At 41.1% G+C, this 16,566-nt stretch overlaps 1 long non-coding RNA gene across 1 annotated transcript in view; it reads right to left on the bottom strand.

Moving 5' to 3' along the window:
• Nucleotides 1-3,116: 3,116 nt before the first annotated feature.
• LOC133508886 (uncharacterized) overlaps nucleotides 3,117-16,566 on the bottom strand; it is a 55,057-nt gene continuing 41,607 nt past the window's right edge. The window contains exons 3-4 of the long non-coding RNA XR_009797175.1: nucleotides 5,272-5,433; nucleotides 3,117-3,193 (exon numbers count right to left, since the gene is read on the bottom strand). This is a non-coding gene — a long non-coding RNA (uncharacterized LOC133508886). The remainder of the gene's footprint in view (nucleotides 3,194-5,271; nucleotides 5,434-16,566) is intronic.

Raw genomic sequence — 16,566 nt, 5'->3', positions numbered from 1 at the left:
AAAGCTAAGGGGTTGGTTGACATGATGATTAGGAGAAAATTTGAAGGTTGAGAAAGGTTTAAAATTTGAATCTATTTCCTTTTATCAACATTTAATAGAAAGGTTTAATGTCCATCCATCTATCCATCCATCCATTTTCTACCGCTTCTCCGGGTCAGGTCGTGAGGGAATTAACTTCAGCAGGGATACTTAGAATTCTCTTTCCCTGGCCACTTCTTCCAGCTTTTCTGGAAGGATCCCGAGGTGTTACCAGGAAAGCCGAGAGACATAGACTCTCCAGCATGTCCTGGGTCATCCCCGGGGTGTCTTTCTTGTGGGACATGCCCAGAACACCTCACTAGGGAGGCGTCCGGGAGGCATCTGCATCAGATGCCCCAGCCACCTCATCTGGCTCCTCTCAATGCGGAGGAGGAGCGGCACTGAGCCCCTCTCGGATGACCGAGCTTCTCACCCTATTTCAAAGGGAGAGCCCGGACACCCTGCGGAGGAAACTCATTTTGGCCGCTTGCATCCGAGATCTTGTTCTTCCGGTCACAACCCACAGCTCATGCCCATAGGTGAGGGTCGGAACGTACATCGACTGGTAAATTGAGAGCTTCGCCTTTCGACTTAGCTCCCACTTTACCACAACGGACCGATACAAAATACGTATTACTGCAGACACTGCACCGATCCATCTGTCAATCTCCCCCTGCATTCGTAAGGTTTAATATAAGAGAGTGTTGGATATATTATGACCTGTTTAATAAATTAAAGGTGAAGAAGTGGCCCTTGCACTCATCTATTATTCTGTAACCATCCCCCGAATGAAAAGCTTTGGACAGACACCAGTGGTGTGGCGTCATGGTGACAGTCATGTTAGGGTTAAGTTGGTTGATGATTTGGTTTCGGGTTGCGGTGTTGGAGAATAGGATCCAGGTCTAAAATAGGGATAGGTATTGGGATTTAAGGTTTGGGTGTGATGGTTTAAGCTTGAGAGTTTAGGCATAGTTTTATGGTTTGGGTTAAGGGTTTAAGATTCAGGTTGAGGGTAGGTATAGGTTTTGGGGTTTAGAGCAGTATTTTGGGCGTCGGTTTTGGTTTTTACCAGATAGGTTAAGTTGGTAAATAGATGTTGTAGCCAAGTACGACGGTCGTTATTCGGTATCAAGGTCCAGAAACTGAGCCACATCGGCCGGGGCGCTCCACAGATGTTCCACCGTCAGCGTGGTCGGTTTTTGAGCACAGTTGAAGAGATGAGATAGATAGATAGATAGATAGATAGATAGATAGATAGATAGATAGATAGATAGATAGATAGATAGATAGATAGATAGATAGATAGATAGATAGATAGATAGATGATAGATAGATAGATAGATAGATAGATAGATAGATAGATAGATAGATAGAGATAGATAGATAGATAGATAGATAGATAGATAGATAGATAGATAGATAGATAGATAGATAGATAGATAGATAGATAGATAGATAGATAGATAGATATAGATAGATAGATAGATAGATAGATAGATAGATAGATAGATAGAAACAATAAGGACTAAACAAATCTATTTGAATGCAAGGATATAAAAAGAATCTCCAAATAAGGTCAATGTAGCAGACAAACTAAAATTCAACATGGATGCTGTCTGGGAGCCGCAGATGAAGTCAAAAACGCTGCTTTGGCAGAGGCATGATGAAACGAGTTGAAAGACAGCAAATTTAGCCTTGTTTGTCCGTCTGTCACGCACAATTTTCCTGCCCGGCGTTTAACAGCGAGGCTTCATTTCTCTTCATTGGCACAGGAACGAGCTGACAGCCCTCCTTAGAGGACGTCAACACAAACGTCTCCGACGGGATCAAATCATTTTCACCGTGTGACGCACTCGCGCACAAACACCATTCAGGCCTCAAATTGACTTGACGGCATTTTTTATTTTCTTTTGCAGCGTTGTCGACAAAATGATTTAGTGTGTAGACAAGTTGTGGGAGTCAATAAATATACTGCTACATCAAAGCAATTTGATGGGGGGGGTTTCAAAAATACAATCATGGACATATTTAGGGGAAGGAAGAAAATAAGCAGAATACCACATCCACCAAATAAGTCAGTACTGTACCAAATATAGTCTGATGCATGCGGAGAAAAATAAAGCATAAATCGACAAGAATAAAGTCGTTATTTCTAGAAAAAGGGTGTATTAATTGGAAACTTAAGTTTTTTTTTTCGGGAAAAACAGGATAGATCGTACAAGAATTAAGCCACATTTTATCAAGCAAAAAATTACCCTAAAAAGCAATTGAGAAAATATATATATTTTTTTCTAACAGTGACATATGAGATTAAATTATTTCTTTAAGAAAATAAGCACAATATTTTGAAAATAACGCTATATTATCAAGATCAAGGTTATATTATATATATATATATATATATATATATATATATATATATATATATATATACACACACTGTATATAAATACACAGGTGCACACACAAGGCAGCTTGTGACATTTTTTTTTTAAAGAAGCCAGATTACAGGAACAAAGCACTATTTATTTTCTTTTTTATTCTATTTATTTTCTCTTTCTAGGACAAAAATATGTCTAATCATAATTTCAGGGGAGAAAACATTCCAACTTCATTGAAATTGGGGTTTGTCTTACTTGCTCAAGGAGAAAAAAACAATTTTATGAGAATAAATGTTTATTTTCTTGACTGCTGTTTATGTTGAAGAAAAAAATGACATTCGAATGAAGTTATCTTGTTGTTGAGAAAAATAAATGAGTCTTTCTTTTTTCCCAGTAAATTGTGTGTGTGCATAAATCCCATGTGAGGCTGGTTTAAAAGGCTTCTGATTGGCCCAGGGGGGGAACCGGCACGACAAGCTACCGAGCACAGAGTTATTTGTCGCTGATTGGCTCAGTCAGCGGGGATGATGACTCCGATTTATTTCCTTTCATCAAGCCTTTCACATCCGCATCGTTGCGTCCCCGAAGCTCCCAAAATACAAATAATTCATGTTCCGCGACCACGAGATGCGCGCACGTGCATCCGCACGACGACGACGACGAGGATGATTGTTGAGCGGGTCTCTTTAGATCTGTCCCGGTCGCACGTAAAGTCGTCATGGCTCCCTTTTCGTGTGCAAACCATTAACATAACCGTAAGAGCAAATGCATGTCCGACTGCTGTGCTGTATGAACTGTAAAAGGACATGAGAGCGACAGGGGGGTGGGGGGGGCCAGAATATATGAAAATCAACAACACAAACTTACAGCAACTAGAGCGTAAAAAAAGAAGCTAAACCATCACATGGAAACGAGACAACATCCACTGATGAGCTCAAATTGCCTGCACGCTTTTATTTATTTAGTGGCCTTTTGCCGTGCAAGTTTTGACAGGTAGGCAGGTGTGGGACTCTTTCAGGAAAAATGTTGATGGATTCAAAGGAATTTTGCACGCCTGTGCTGTTTCGTACATTGACATTTCATAAAGGACAAGTAACACAGTATTTTTTAAGGGAAAATATGTAATATTATATGCATTTTTTCTTCAAAAAGAAGCATATCATGAGACTAACATTTTATTTTTTTTCTCATAAAAAACTACAACCATGTAACCTCCATCCATCCATTTGCTTAGCCGCTTATCCTCACAAAGGTCGCGGGGAGTGCTAGAGCCTGTTGCAGCTGTCAACGGGCAGGAGATGGGTACACCGTGAACTGGTTGCCAACCAATCGCAGGGGACATAGAGACAAACAGACACACCCACAATCACACCTACGGGAAATTTAGGGTGTCCAAATAATGTTGCATGTATTTGGGATGTGGGAAGAAACCAGAGTGCCCGGAGAAAACTCACACAGGTACGGGGAGAACATGCAAACTCCACACAGGTAGGCCGGGATCGAACCCGGGACCTCAGAACTGTGAGGCCAACACTTTCCAGCTGCTCCACCGTGCCGCCAACCATGAAACATTTTTAAGTCAATTTTAGGGCGAGAAGAACAACAACAATGATTTTTTTTCTCCCAAAAGGTTCCATGAGAATAAATGTGTATTTTTTGCAAGAAAAAAAAGCTGATGTATAATGAGAATATTAATTTCAAAGATTAGATTTTTTTTTTATCCTTTTAAATAAAACAGCAGGCATTTATTAGAATCGTGTTTTCTCAATATTATTTAAGAAAAAAACAATAAGAGAAGAACATTTTATCCTATCCTTTAAAAAAAAAAAAAGAGAAAAAGAATAGCTACTTGGATAACAAGACAAAGAACTAGAGTGTAAGGCATAAGATTAGGTACAGGGATTTGGTACTGCTAAAGGGGTGTAGATCGGGGTTAAAGTTAGGGGCAGGGTTTCTGGTTTTGGGTGGTTATCCTTAAATGGTGGACCATGGTCTGGAACCAGTCACGGTCACATGCAAACACTGCGTCAATTGCTATGAAATAAAGTTAATGTAGTTGTACCGTCATGCCACTGTTTTCTTTTTTTTCTGATGTCACGGACCGTGTCGGCAGCCATATTTTAAGTACAACTGGTGCCCTCGATTTGATCTCGAGGCCAGAACGAGCCAATTGTAGAAAGAAACTTGCGCCATTGACGACACTGTATGGCTTGTTTCAAAAGTTGGGAAAGTTGACTCAGAAAACAGCTTTTGAAAATGAAATAACAAGCTGATACTTTTTTTGTCAATCCAGAATCTCACGCGTAGCCGGTAAGTGGGAATTTTAAGCGAAGCGTTATCTTGAAAACAAATATTTCACCAAAACATGTCCACTGAACACATAAAATAAGCGAATTGAGATGTTTGCAAGTTGTTAGTAGGATCAATGCTGTTGTCTTACTAGAGCGGCTTCCATGTACCGGAGACAAATTCCTTGTGAGTTTTTGACATACTTGGCAAATAAACATCATTCTGATTGTGATCGAATGCCCTTCATGAGTTTTATGTTGTTTCTGAAAGCAGCGATTTTGGTGAAACCAATACATTCTGCTGCTGATGACAGAGAACCATCTAGAAACAAACTTTTTTTGTTTTCTCGTGAAAGCAAAAATTCTATGCCTTCCTTTTATAGGTTCGGTGCTTATATTGCCACAAAACATAATATTCTTTAAGGGTCCAAACGTCAGTCGATAGCTATAAAACAGCTGTGAGTCAAATAGTTTAGTGTGTAAAGTTAGTGTCAAGGGTTAACATTTGTATAAATGAACTTTGTAGACTGTGAAAGTGGTCAATATTTTAAAAAGATGAAATGGTACACATGATGATAACTTACCCAGTATTCATCATGGTATTCGGGAGGATTCAGAGACACCCCAACATCCACTGGGGCGTCCGCGAGGATCCCAAGAACGCTCTACCGGTGAGCGGATGTCGACGAAGTGTTGCTCCGCACGCTCATCGCCGCATCGTCCATCAAGATGGAGACTTGTCTTACCTGGAAGAGCGTAGAAATAAACAAAAATGAAAAAAAAAATCTAAAGACAGGAATTCATATTCACCACGTGGTCAGCTCACATCTGCTGATGATTATCGGCTGACATCATCCGGACAAGGACGGGGAAAAAGGCACAGTGAAAAAAAAAAAAAAAAAAACACCTCCTGCCGATAAAGGTAAGAAATGCGATAACCTCAGCGTGGCGTCATTATGAGTGTTTACTTTTTTTCCCGCAAGAGGAAAAAAAGGAAAAAAAAAGTTTCTAAGTAAATTTTTATTTTTACAGGACATAAAATGTGTACTATTACAGTAACAACAATTAAAACAAAAAAAAACTTTAAAGAACAAAGGCATATTTCAAGAAAAAAAGAATATTTCTTTGAAAAAATAAATCAACAAGTTACACAACGAATCCAGCGGGGAAATTAATAAAATAAAATAAAATCACCCAAAACGTATATGAAATTAACATTTTACGATTACTATTATTAGTACTATTAACTTTTACAAGAAAAAAAAGTTTATTGAGAGTTAATTACAATTTCTTAGAAGAAATAAAATGTGTCATGACATAATAATTATTCTGGGAAAAATATGTATTTATTAAAGAAATATGTTGTTACCAAACAATCCTGAATGTAATATATTTCAAGAAAATAAGTCATAACTTGAAAATAAATGTTTCTTTGAGAATATAAATTGTACAGCATAGTGTTTCGCCCTTATCATCATCTAAAAAATGTTATTATTCGAATTATGTTGCTTTTTTCGCCCCCAGAAGGTAAGGAGATGAGCCAGGTGGATGGCGGAAGAGAATCCGAGTTTCTGGACTGGGTTGGGGATGTGGAGGTCAGTGATGGAGATTGAATCCAGTCAAAATAAGTGTAATACCAAATGAATACATTTTAATTTTTTGTGTGAAAAAAGAACAAGTCATGAGGAAAAAGGATGAAATATTACAAGAATAAAGCATTTTTTTTCTGGAAAAAAGTATGAACAGTCCAAGTATAAACAGAAAAAAAAACTACATATTTTATTATATATTTTTTTTTGTTTATCTAAGTACAAGCAAAGAGTAAAGCTAAAAGGCAGTATTAAGGCATAATATTTAAAGAATACAGCATTTTTTTCCACATACAAAAACAGGATTATAGAAGCTCGACTCATTGTGCCGTGCGTATGTCGCCATGGAGACATGCAAGCTGCACCTGTTAAACTTTGGCAGAATGTCCAAAGTGCATTTATTTAGCGGTTGTTGTACAAGTAAACAAAATGCTGTTTGTCCATATGCACGCAATCGAAGGGCCAGCGTACGCACACAAACACACACACGCATAATTAAAAGCACACACGGCAAGTGTTAGCGCGCCTGGCAGTTGGCGTCGCCAGAGCGAGCGAGCGAGCATTTCAGGCGTCGACGAGTGTTTGGCCGCCAGCTCACAGGTGCCTCTTCTTCTTCTTCTTTTTCAACGCGGACCAGACGAAACATGTTGAAACCCTTCACAAAATGCTGGCTGCCGACCAGTCGCCAGCCAAAAGTGCTCTTGTCGCCGACGCAACGGAGTACAAATTCGGCGGCGGCGGGCCAATCACACGGCCATCTGGAGGCAGCCATTGAAGGCGTATGCTCCGACATGAGCGTGATCTGGAGCAGGTCACAATTCACTTTCACTTGTTTTTTTCAAATTCCGCCAAAATATGACAGCCAGGGAAGTCGTCGGTGATGTGTAAAGAAGTGGGGGGGGGGGGGGGGGCGAACGGGGCCAACCCCTAACCCCCAAACCCATTTATTTTCAGGTTTGCAAAAGTATTATATTCTATTTTTCAGGAGGAAGGGGAAGAGGAAAATATGTACATTTTGTAGAACTCGTTTTGTTTTTTGGAAGAAAAGTCATTTAGGGAGAAAAATGTACTGTAATTTCTGTACTATAAACCTCACCCAGTACATTTTTGAAGGAAAAACCATTTTGTACATGCTTAAACCGCACCTGTCTATAAGCCGCTTGAGCCCACATTGAAACATGAGATATTTACAAAGAAAAACGGTACACTAAAAGAGTTTTCAAAGTATTAACCCATTCGTAGGCAGCGTCCCATTTATGGGATATCATAATTTTCACGCATTTCACGCAATTTTCACAGTGCGTCAATTGCTATGAAATAATGTTAATAAAGTTGCACCTTGATGCTACCGTTTTCTTTCTTCGTCCTTCAGTATATTAAAATATGTAAGTGTTTTACTTTGAAGCAATAATTTGGTGTCAGGAGAAGACAACTCATCGGTCAAAGTTAGCACGGAGTTATTTGGCTTTCCTTCCTGACCCAACATGGCTGCCTCAAGAACACATGGAGGGTGTTCCAAGAGAAGAAAGGGAGAAAGGTCAGTATTCAACCAAATTTGTCTTCAAAATGCTTATCCATCAGTATTATTAATGCGTTAGTGTCGTTCCAGAATAAGAATTAATTCATAAGCATATCTCTAGTATGTATCACTTCACAGAACTGATAACATACCCGTAGCAGTTTTGGGAAGCTGCTCACATCTTTTTTTGCCCTTTGTTTGTTGAAGTGTTATTTCCTTGATTTTGGCCTGTTTGGGGACTTTTTTCTCAATAAGGCAAAAAAATCCCAACCCTGCCCATGAATGGGTTAATAATATACCTTAGCGTTTCTTTCCAAACGGTGCCTGTGACGCAACAGTAACACAGCAGCAATACGGTAGTAACACAGCACTAACAGGGCTGGGTAAAAAAAAAAAAAAAAAAGCATACCGGTAAAAGTCACTGAGACGCGGCAGTAACACCTCACCAACAGGGTTCAGGCCACCTGCTTTAATTACCTCTGAAAGCTTTTTTTTTGTCTTTTTACATTGTACCATTTCTTCCCGCTGCCGTTTCCAGCGTCTCACTATGAATTCATTTATGCCACGTTGATGTGCAGCAGCTCTGTTTGCTTCTTTATCGGCTCGCTAGATTATACTGCACTTTCCATGATGAGGGTCTGTTCACAGTCATTTTATTCATGCACAAAGCGCGACATTACATTAAACATCTTCCTCGACAGATATATTCCACCTGTCTCACTCTTAGCTTTCCTACTCAAGCGCCCCTGGCGGCCGTTAGGAAAAAAAAATGCATAAATTGGCCGCATCACTGGATAAGCCGGAGGGTTGAAAGAGTGTGACAAAAGTTGCGGCTTCCATCCATCCATCCATTATCTACTGCTTTTCCGGGTCAGGTCACGGGGAAAGTAGCTTAAGAAGGGATACCCAGATTTCCCTTTCCCCAGCCACTTCTTCCAGCTCTTCCGGAGGAATTCCGAGGCGTTCCCAGGCCAGCCGAGAGACACGGTCTCTCCAACGTGTCCTGGGTCGTCCTCGTGGTATCTTTCCGGTGGGACATGCCCAGAACACCTCACCAGGGAGGTGCCCGAGAGGCATCCAAATCAGATGCCACCTCATCTGGCTAATCTCAATGCGGAGGAACAGCCACTCGACACTGAGCCCCTCCCTGATGACCGAGCTTCTCCCCCTATCTCTAAGGGAGAGCCCGGAAACCCTGCGGAGGAAAGTCATTTCGGGCGCTTGCATCCGGGATCTTGTTCTTTCGGTCACGACCCACAGATCATGCCCACAGGTGAGGGTCGGAACGTAGATCGACTGGTAAAAATTAAGAGCTTCGTCTTTCGACTTATCTCCCTCTTTACCCCAACGGACCGATATAAAGTCCGCAAAGTCGCAGCTAATAGTCCGGAAATTACCGCAAGTTTTCTTTTAGGAAAAAAAAAAAAAAAAAATCAACAAAAAGTCTTCACAACAGAGGGGTCAGAGTTGCTGGAAACATTTTAACCACCTCCATCGGCGAGCGGGGATGCCACGACCAAAAAAATCCCCAAATAAAAAAAAAAAAAAAAGCCAATTTATGACTTGTTCGGCAGGCAGCCATTTTGCATGCAAAGCAAATTTCGCAGTGGCCGTGTCACAGCATGCTTTGCTGCCTGCCTGCTGTCATCCAGGTGGGCTTCCTTATTTATCAGCCACACGAAGAGGAAGAAAAAGAATGTGATCACACATGCCCACCCGCCGCTTTGCGCGTTTGAATCATTCGTGATTCCAAAATGCTTCCGTTATGTGGTTGAAATATGACTTACATCGAAGGGCAGTTGATATCTTTTACGACTCACCTATGCCAAATCCTTATTTGCTTTTGTTATTTTCTTATTACCGTATTTCACAGAATAAGTGCGGACCGGTTAACCAGCTGCACCCACCGTGTTGCATTTTTTTCCCCACACAAGCCGCGCTGGACCATAAGCTGCGGATATATACCATACATCTTTATAAATGCATATACAGTCGCTCACGCACCTCCGTGCTCGTAAATCTGCACAGTCGAGCACAAAAAAATGACGCGCGTAAAATTTGTTACAAGTAGAAAAAAATACATAGTGAAAGACGTCGCTTATTTTGTGTAGTCTTGAAATTAATTTGTGTGTTTATTTCATAAACGTTGTCAACTAAACAAGCCTGCTCCAAAACAACCAGTGTTCAGCCGGAAACAAAAAATGCAAGTTCACCGTACTGAGCATGTACGGAAGTTAGGCCAAAAGTGCATGTTCCGGGCTGCTTCACGTACTGCGAGCGCATTTACTTCGAAAGTCATCAACATCATGAGCCATGTCAAAGGAAATTCAGTTCCATCGAGCACATGCACATAAAGGCGCGTTCTAGCAAGCCGGCGTTCTATTTACGGCAGTCCCGCGATGCGTGCCCCCACCCACTCCGCACAACAATACATCACGACTGTGAACGGGAATGTTTGCTCCAATGTATCGCAAGCTTGTTGCCACAAACGCCGATTATGTTGAACTAAATTTTCAGCATTTTTAAAACATTGCAGGTATAGACCGTTTCTGCTTATTCCTTAACAGGCCGGTGCATTTAACTTTCCTTCAGATAGTTTGTTTCTATAGATAAAAAATTTTAAATACTCTTTTATATAATGTTCTACTCATACCAGTTGAAATTGAAAATTATCATATTTGAGTTTGAAATTTTTGTCTTCTATTTTTTTATGTAGTTATTTTATTTTTAATTCACACTTATGTTATATTAATGCAGTAAGTTATTTTAAGGTCTTGAGATTCCATCGGTAATCACAGCCGCAACTTTATCTGCGAGCATGACTGACCACACCCGTACATTTTTCAAATGTAACTATTATAAATATATATATATATATATATATATATATATATATATATATATATATATATATATATTCACAAAGACTTTATAAATGTTTATTTACATACCTTCATCCCATACAGTGAATGTAACAAAATGGCTTAAACGTAACAGAAAACTTTTGCTATCATGGTTTTGCATCCTTGTTCTGTGGCTGCTGTTATATTGTTGTGTTGTGTTGTGTTTTTGTTATGATCTTGCTCTTTGGGTTGTTGTTCTGCCAATTTGTGTTTTTTTTCTTATGTTTATATGTTGCTCTTGTCCTGTTCTTGTTGTTCTTTTATGTTTCTATGTTATGATTTTCTTCTGGAGTTTTTGAGTTGTGGTTTTCTTGTTAACGTTTGTAGCGGGCGGGGTATTATGCCGTTGTTATATTCTTGTTATGCTCCCGTTTATGTTATGTGCTTATTTGGTTCATGTTCTTTTCTTACTATGATGTTTAGATTGTCTTGTTGTTCTTGTGCTGTTATGTGTTCCAAATACTGTATGTTGCCGTGTTCAATTTGTGTTCTTGTAGTGGTCCTATGTTTTTCTGTTGTGTTTTAGTAATGTTTTTATGTTCCACTTATCTAATTGATGTTTGTTGTTGATGTCAATACATGTTATTCCATGTACATTCTTACTATGCTATGTTGTTTTGGTCTTGTTATATCATTGTGTCGTTAGTACTGTATGTTAACTTGTCTTACTGTATAATTTTCTGGTTGTATTGTGCTTGTGTTACACTCTTGTGTTCTCCCTTGTTGTTATCGTTAGTATGTTTTTGTTATTGTTGTGTTATTGCTCTGTTTTGTTGTTGTTCTGTGTTCTTGTGATTTGTTGTGTAATTGTTTGGTTCCTGCTGAGTTATGTTGTTACCCTCTTGTGGTGTGTGTGTGTGTGTGTGTGGCATGTTGTGTTCTTATTGTATTGTTATGTTCTTGGTATAATCTAGTTGTGTTGTTGTTGTGCTCTTGTGTGTAAAGAGTGACAACCTGACAAGTGTCCTCCTGATTCGACGTGTTTAAACCTGGCAGCTGCATCAGAAACTCAAAGCGACGTTGCTCAGTGGAAGAAAGCTGACGCCGTATGGAAGTGTTCACATGGGGGATATGATGGAAGGGTTTTGGCGGGCTGTTTTTTGGTGTGTGTGTGTGTTTGTGTGTGTGTGTGTGTGTGCGCGCCAGTGTGTGTTGAAAAGCATCCAATAACGCGCGTCCCAAAATGGAAGATGAATAATGAACTGGCATGGATGCAGAAGGTGGCAGCATAGCAGCTGTGCTAAATTCTCCCAGCATGCATCTGTAGTGTTTATCGCCATCACAGTGCCGAGCAGGAACAGGACAGAACGGAAATATGACAACTGAAAAAAAAAACAAAAAACATCTGTGAACACTCCTTGTGGACCGCAATGCACACACAAACATTCAATAATAAGTCACACTTTTCATTGCATTACTTTTCCCGTAATGAAGAATGAAAATGAAATCCACTCTACTTAAGAGTGCCATAGTCACGAAATGCATGATTTTTAGTACGTTATTAATAAAAAAAAAAATTGCAGCCAGTATGAACTTAGCCATGTTTTCACCACAAAACACGATTTTGACATATACAGCTTTTTGTAACTCCCGCCATGAAAATCCTCTCGAGGGATTTGTTTTCAAGAAGATGCAGGAAGTGACATACATGGGAGGACTGCCCCCAAGTGGACTCGTTTGTTTCTATTAGTTTTACCTCCGGGAAGGTAGCTCGTTCTTCCTTCGTCTTACCCAAAATGCCGGCTCGTTGCATCGCTGGACATTCCTTGAACACTCGAGAGGATGGATTTACCCTTCATAAATTTGCAAGAGACTCGGTTCGTCGTGAAAAGTGGATGGCACGGGTGCAAAGGACGAGAGCTTTGTGGGTTCCAAGTGACAGGTAGGTGTGTATACAGCTACTAAAATAAAACAATAGTTGGGGGGGAGGGCGTAATCCATAAGTCAGGGTTGCTAAATGTGTCGATGTACGCATCGGAAGGCTTCCATGCAGCAGCCGCTGACGGACGGCCTCCGCGGGCCTTATGGATCGTTACCGGCCGAAGGCTCGGCCTTGTCGGCCGGGGTGGCTCATTGGCTCGGTGGCTCGTGTCCACCGCGGAAGTGGCCGTTTTATCACCAACGCGCGGAGGTGGATAGGGCGGGGAGGTGGTTTGGCCGTGATCGCATATAATCTGAATATGGCTCGAAACGATAGGGTAATATTGTCCCGGACACTTTACTCGGTTGTGAGATGTTCTCTTCTTCGAAAAGAGCTTCCGCATCTGAAGGTGCGTGTTCGTCTCCCACAGCAGGGGCCACAGCGTGTTTTCAAAGGCGAATGTCCGGGGTGACATTACGGACAGTAAATGCACCCAATATGGTGACAACTTGGATGTTGAATGAGACCTCCGCAACTTTGCGCATGGATGACGCGCTCTCCGCTCAGATTTATTTTTTCGTGTAGACATTTAACTGAATAATCTATGTATTTTCCATTTCAATATCTATTTTAGAATGTTTATAGGGATGACACTAGCCCTTTAAATTTTCTTCTGTATTCGCGCCAGGGTCTTCCCTTGACATAAAGTGGGCATTTCAGTGCCTCACCTTCTTACAAAAGAAAGCCTCGAAAATGCTATCACCGCTTTCTTTTCATTTGTCCCAACAAGCAACAGTTTTTTTGAAAGAATATTGCAACAGCTAGTCTCTCCTCCTTCCCACATTTGTACATTGCTTTTTTTGTACCTGTACTGAGCTAAAACAGGGGGGATGTGTAAAGGCAAAGACATCACTGAAAAGGACACTGAAAATGACACGCCAAGTAAAGTTGCGACGGACCAGGACTTTGAGAGCGAGCCTGGAACCCATTTTGAAATTCTACTCAAAAATCTTAACCTCGATTGAAATATTAAATCCCTAATTTGAAACTGGAGCAAAGGCTGGATACCCTATCTTGAAACCTGAAACCCTGATTTGAAACAGGACTATGAACCACTACCGTCGCAGGAAACCAGGGCCCAGACTTGCAGCTCAAATTCAACCACACCCAAAGCCTTGAAACCCTAGCCTTTGTTTCAAAGCTTTATTTTAAACCCTACTTCTACCCGATATACCTACCTCCAACCCCATCTTGAAACCATGACTTAGTTTCAAAACAATATGAACCTCTACCTATATCTTAAAACCTTAATTTGAAACCCCCAGACTAGTTTGAAACTGTAACAAAGTTTAAAACGCTCATTTGAAACCATAATCCCTTTTTAAAAACCTTATTTGTAAACCCTTGCACCGAATCAAAAGCCTTATTCTGAATGCTAACCCAAGGATGAACACGAAATCCTTGCTGGAGACCCTACATTGAATCACAAATCATACCTTAAAACCTGAAGCCATATCAGAAATTTTAGACTTCCTTTGAATGTCTAACCATAATCTTGAAACCCTGCTTTGAACCCCTTATTCTATCTTGAAACCCTTCCACAGAATCTAAACTAATTTGAACTATGAGTGTCCAAGTCACAGCAAAACACAATCTGCCTTCCCAGCTTTTTCCTAACATACATTCATATCCCCGACAGGCGCCGAGTCAGGCGTGACATTTCAAAGCTAACGGAAAACCGGTCACAAATAGAAAAACGCGGCAAGTGAGCGAGAGATAGGTTGCGGCGGGCGTCAATCGCATCGCTTCCCCGCCGACCTCCGTTTGATACCGCTGCTTCTTTTTGCGCAAATACAGCGGCTGAGTAAAAAGCAGAGCCGCAGTTCACGCCGACGCCATTTTCATCCCAGTGGGGCGTTAAGCGTCTCCCACAGACCGGTCGCCGGGCTAACCGAGACCGGCTGGAAAAACTCCCGACGACCGAGCGGGAAGATAATGGACAATTGATGTTCTCTTGGAGAAGCCCTTCTCGGCAGGATTTAATTCTCTTAATGGCGGCTCTGACCTGCACTCCGTTTGAAAGCCGCGAGCGCGCCCGACGGAGTGAATATTTGATGTGGTCACACGAGCCCTTCGGTGCTTACTCGATGCGCTGATTTCATGGGATGGTGGTGATGATGATGATGTCATGAGACTTGCTTTCACCATAAAAAGGTTGAGTGTTAAATCAAGAAGTTCTTCTTCTTCTTCTTTCGGCCTGTCCCGTGTCATTTTTTTTTAAATTTCTCGTGCATCATCCTCGCTAACACCCGCTGTCCTCATGTCCTCCCTCACAACATCCATAAGCCTTTTCTTTGGTCTTCCTCTCTCTCTCTTTTGTCTGGCAGCTTCATCCTCAGCACACCTTCTACCACTATACTCACTTTCTCACCTCTGAACATGTCCAAACCATCGAAGTCTGCTTTCTCTAACCTTGTCTCCAAAACATCCAACTTTGGCTGTCCCTCTAATGAGCTCATTTCTAATCCTATCCAACCTGCTCACTCCGAGCGAGAACCTCAACATCTTCATTTCTGCTACCTCAAGTTCTACTTCCTGTTGTTTCTTCAGTGCCACCGTCTCAAAGGGCTCACCACTGTTTTATAAACTTTGCCCTTCATCCTTGCGGAGACTCTTCTGTCACATAGAACACCAGATACCTTCCGCCAACTTTCGTTTCTTCCGTTTCTTCACTTCCTTACCACACTCTCCATTTCTCTGGATTGTTGACCCCAAGTATTTGAAGCCGTCCACCCTTGCCATCTCTTCTCCCTGGAGCTTCACTCTTCTTCCTCCGCCGCTCTCATTCACGGACATATGTTGTCTGTTTTTACTCCGGCTAATCTTCATTCCTCTCCTTTCCAGAGAGTACCTCCATCTTTCTAACTGTTCCTCCGCCTGTTCCCTGCTTTCACTGCTGATCGCAATATCATCTGCGAACATCATGGTCCAAGGGGAATCCAGTCTCACCTCGTCTGTCGGCCTATCCATTACTATCGCAAACAGGAAGGGGATCAGCGCGGAACCCTGATGGAGTCCCACCTCTACCTTAAATTCTTCTGACACACCAACGGCACATCTCACTGCTGTTCCAATTCAAATAAAAAAAAAAAAAAAAAAAAAAACTAAAAGGGTTCTCTAGTGCTATCGGCATTAATGGAAGTGACTACAATCGAGATTTCTCAAGAACAATAATCCACATATAACCAAACTATGACTTAATAGTAGCTGTAATCTGCATTGAAGAAAACTTCCAGACTTCCAGAGACAGGACCAAGACAAGAAGGTTAACCAAGTCTTGACAAAAAGCCAGCCAAAGAGAGAGTTCCAGTGATTCTTCACTTCCAGTGAAGAAAAACAATCCGCATTAAAGCAAACTCTTTAAATGAGAAACAAGGCAGACAACTATGACTTTACTTATTTAAACTGCATGCAAAACACTTTCTCAAGAACAATTATCCCCACTATAGCACACAATTACTACTTTATGAGGTAGGCCGTGTAGTTTGTTTAATTCAAGCAAACTTTTAACTTTAAACATTTATTTCAACTGAATAAAAGCGGTTTCTCGAGAACAAGCTCCATTAAAGAAAGACACTTCTGGTGATTTTATAAGAACAATAATCCAGATGAACGCAAACGTTCAACAATTGGTTTAAATCCAACGCAAATGTTTCTCACAAACAACAATTAAAACAACCTTTGCAGACTTTAAAGGGAAACAAATTGGCTAATGATGATTTGTTTTAACTCGGCATGAAATTTAAGTCTCAAACAATATTATGCATTAAAGCACAACATTTTTACGATTCGAGCCTGGCCATGTGGCTAACAGCTGATTCTCTCTCTCAGTATTGCAACTTCAGCCGCTTCTCAACTTTGAAGCGTCCTCAATTAACCGGGATAAACCCGCACCCCCCGATTCCCCATCTCCAGCCCGCCACCCCTCGCAGGCTAATTACACCATC

Source organism: Syngnathoides biaculeatus, chromosome 11 (genome assembly GCF_019802595.1).
Source record: "Syngnathoides biaculeatus isolate LvHL_M chromosome 11, ASM1980259v1, whole genome shotgun sequence".
NCBI classification, from domain to species: Eukaryota; Metazoa; Chordata; class Actinopteri; order Syngnathiformes; family Syngnathidae; genus Syngnathoides; species Syngnathoides biaculeatus.
Note: the sequence above shows the minus strand (reverse complement) of the source record. Positions and strands in the feature narration are given on the sequence as shown.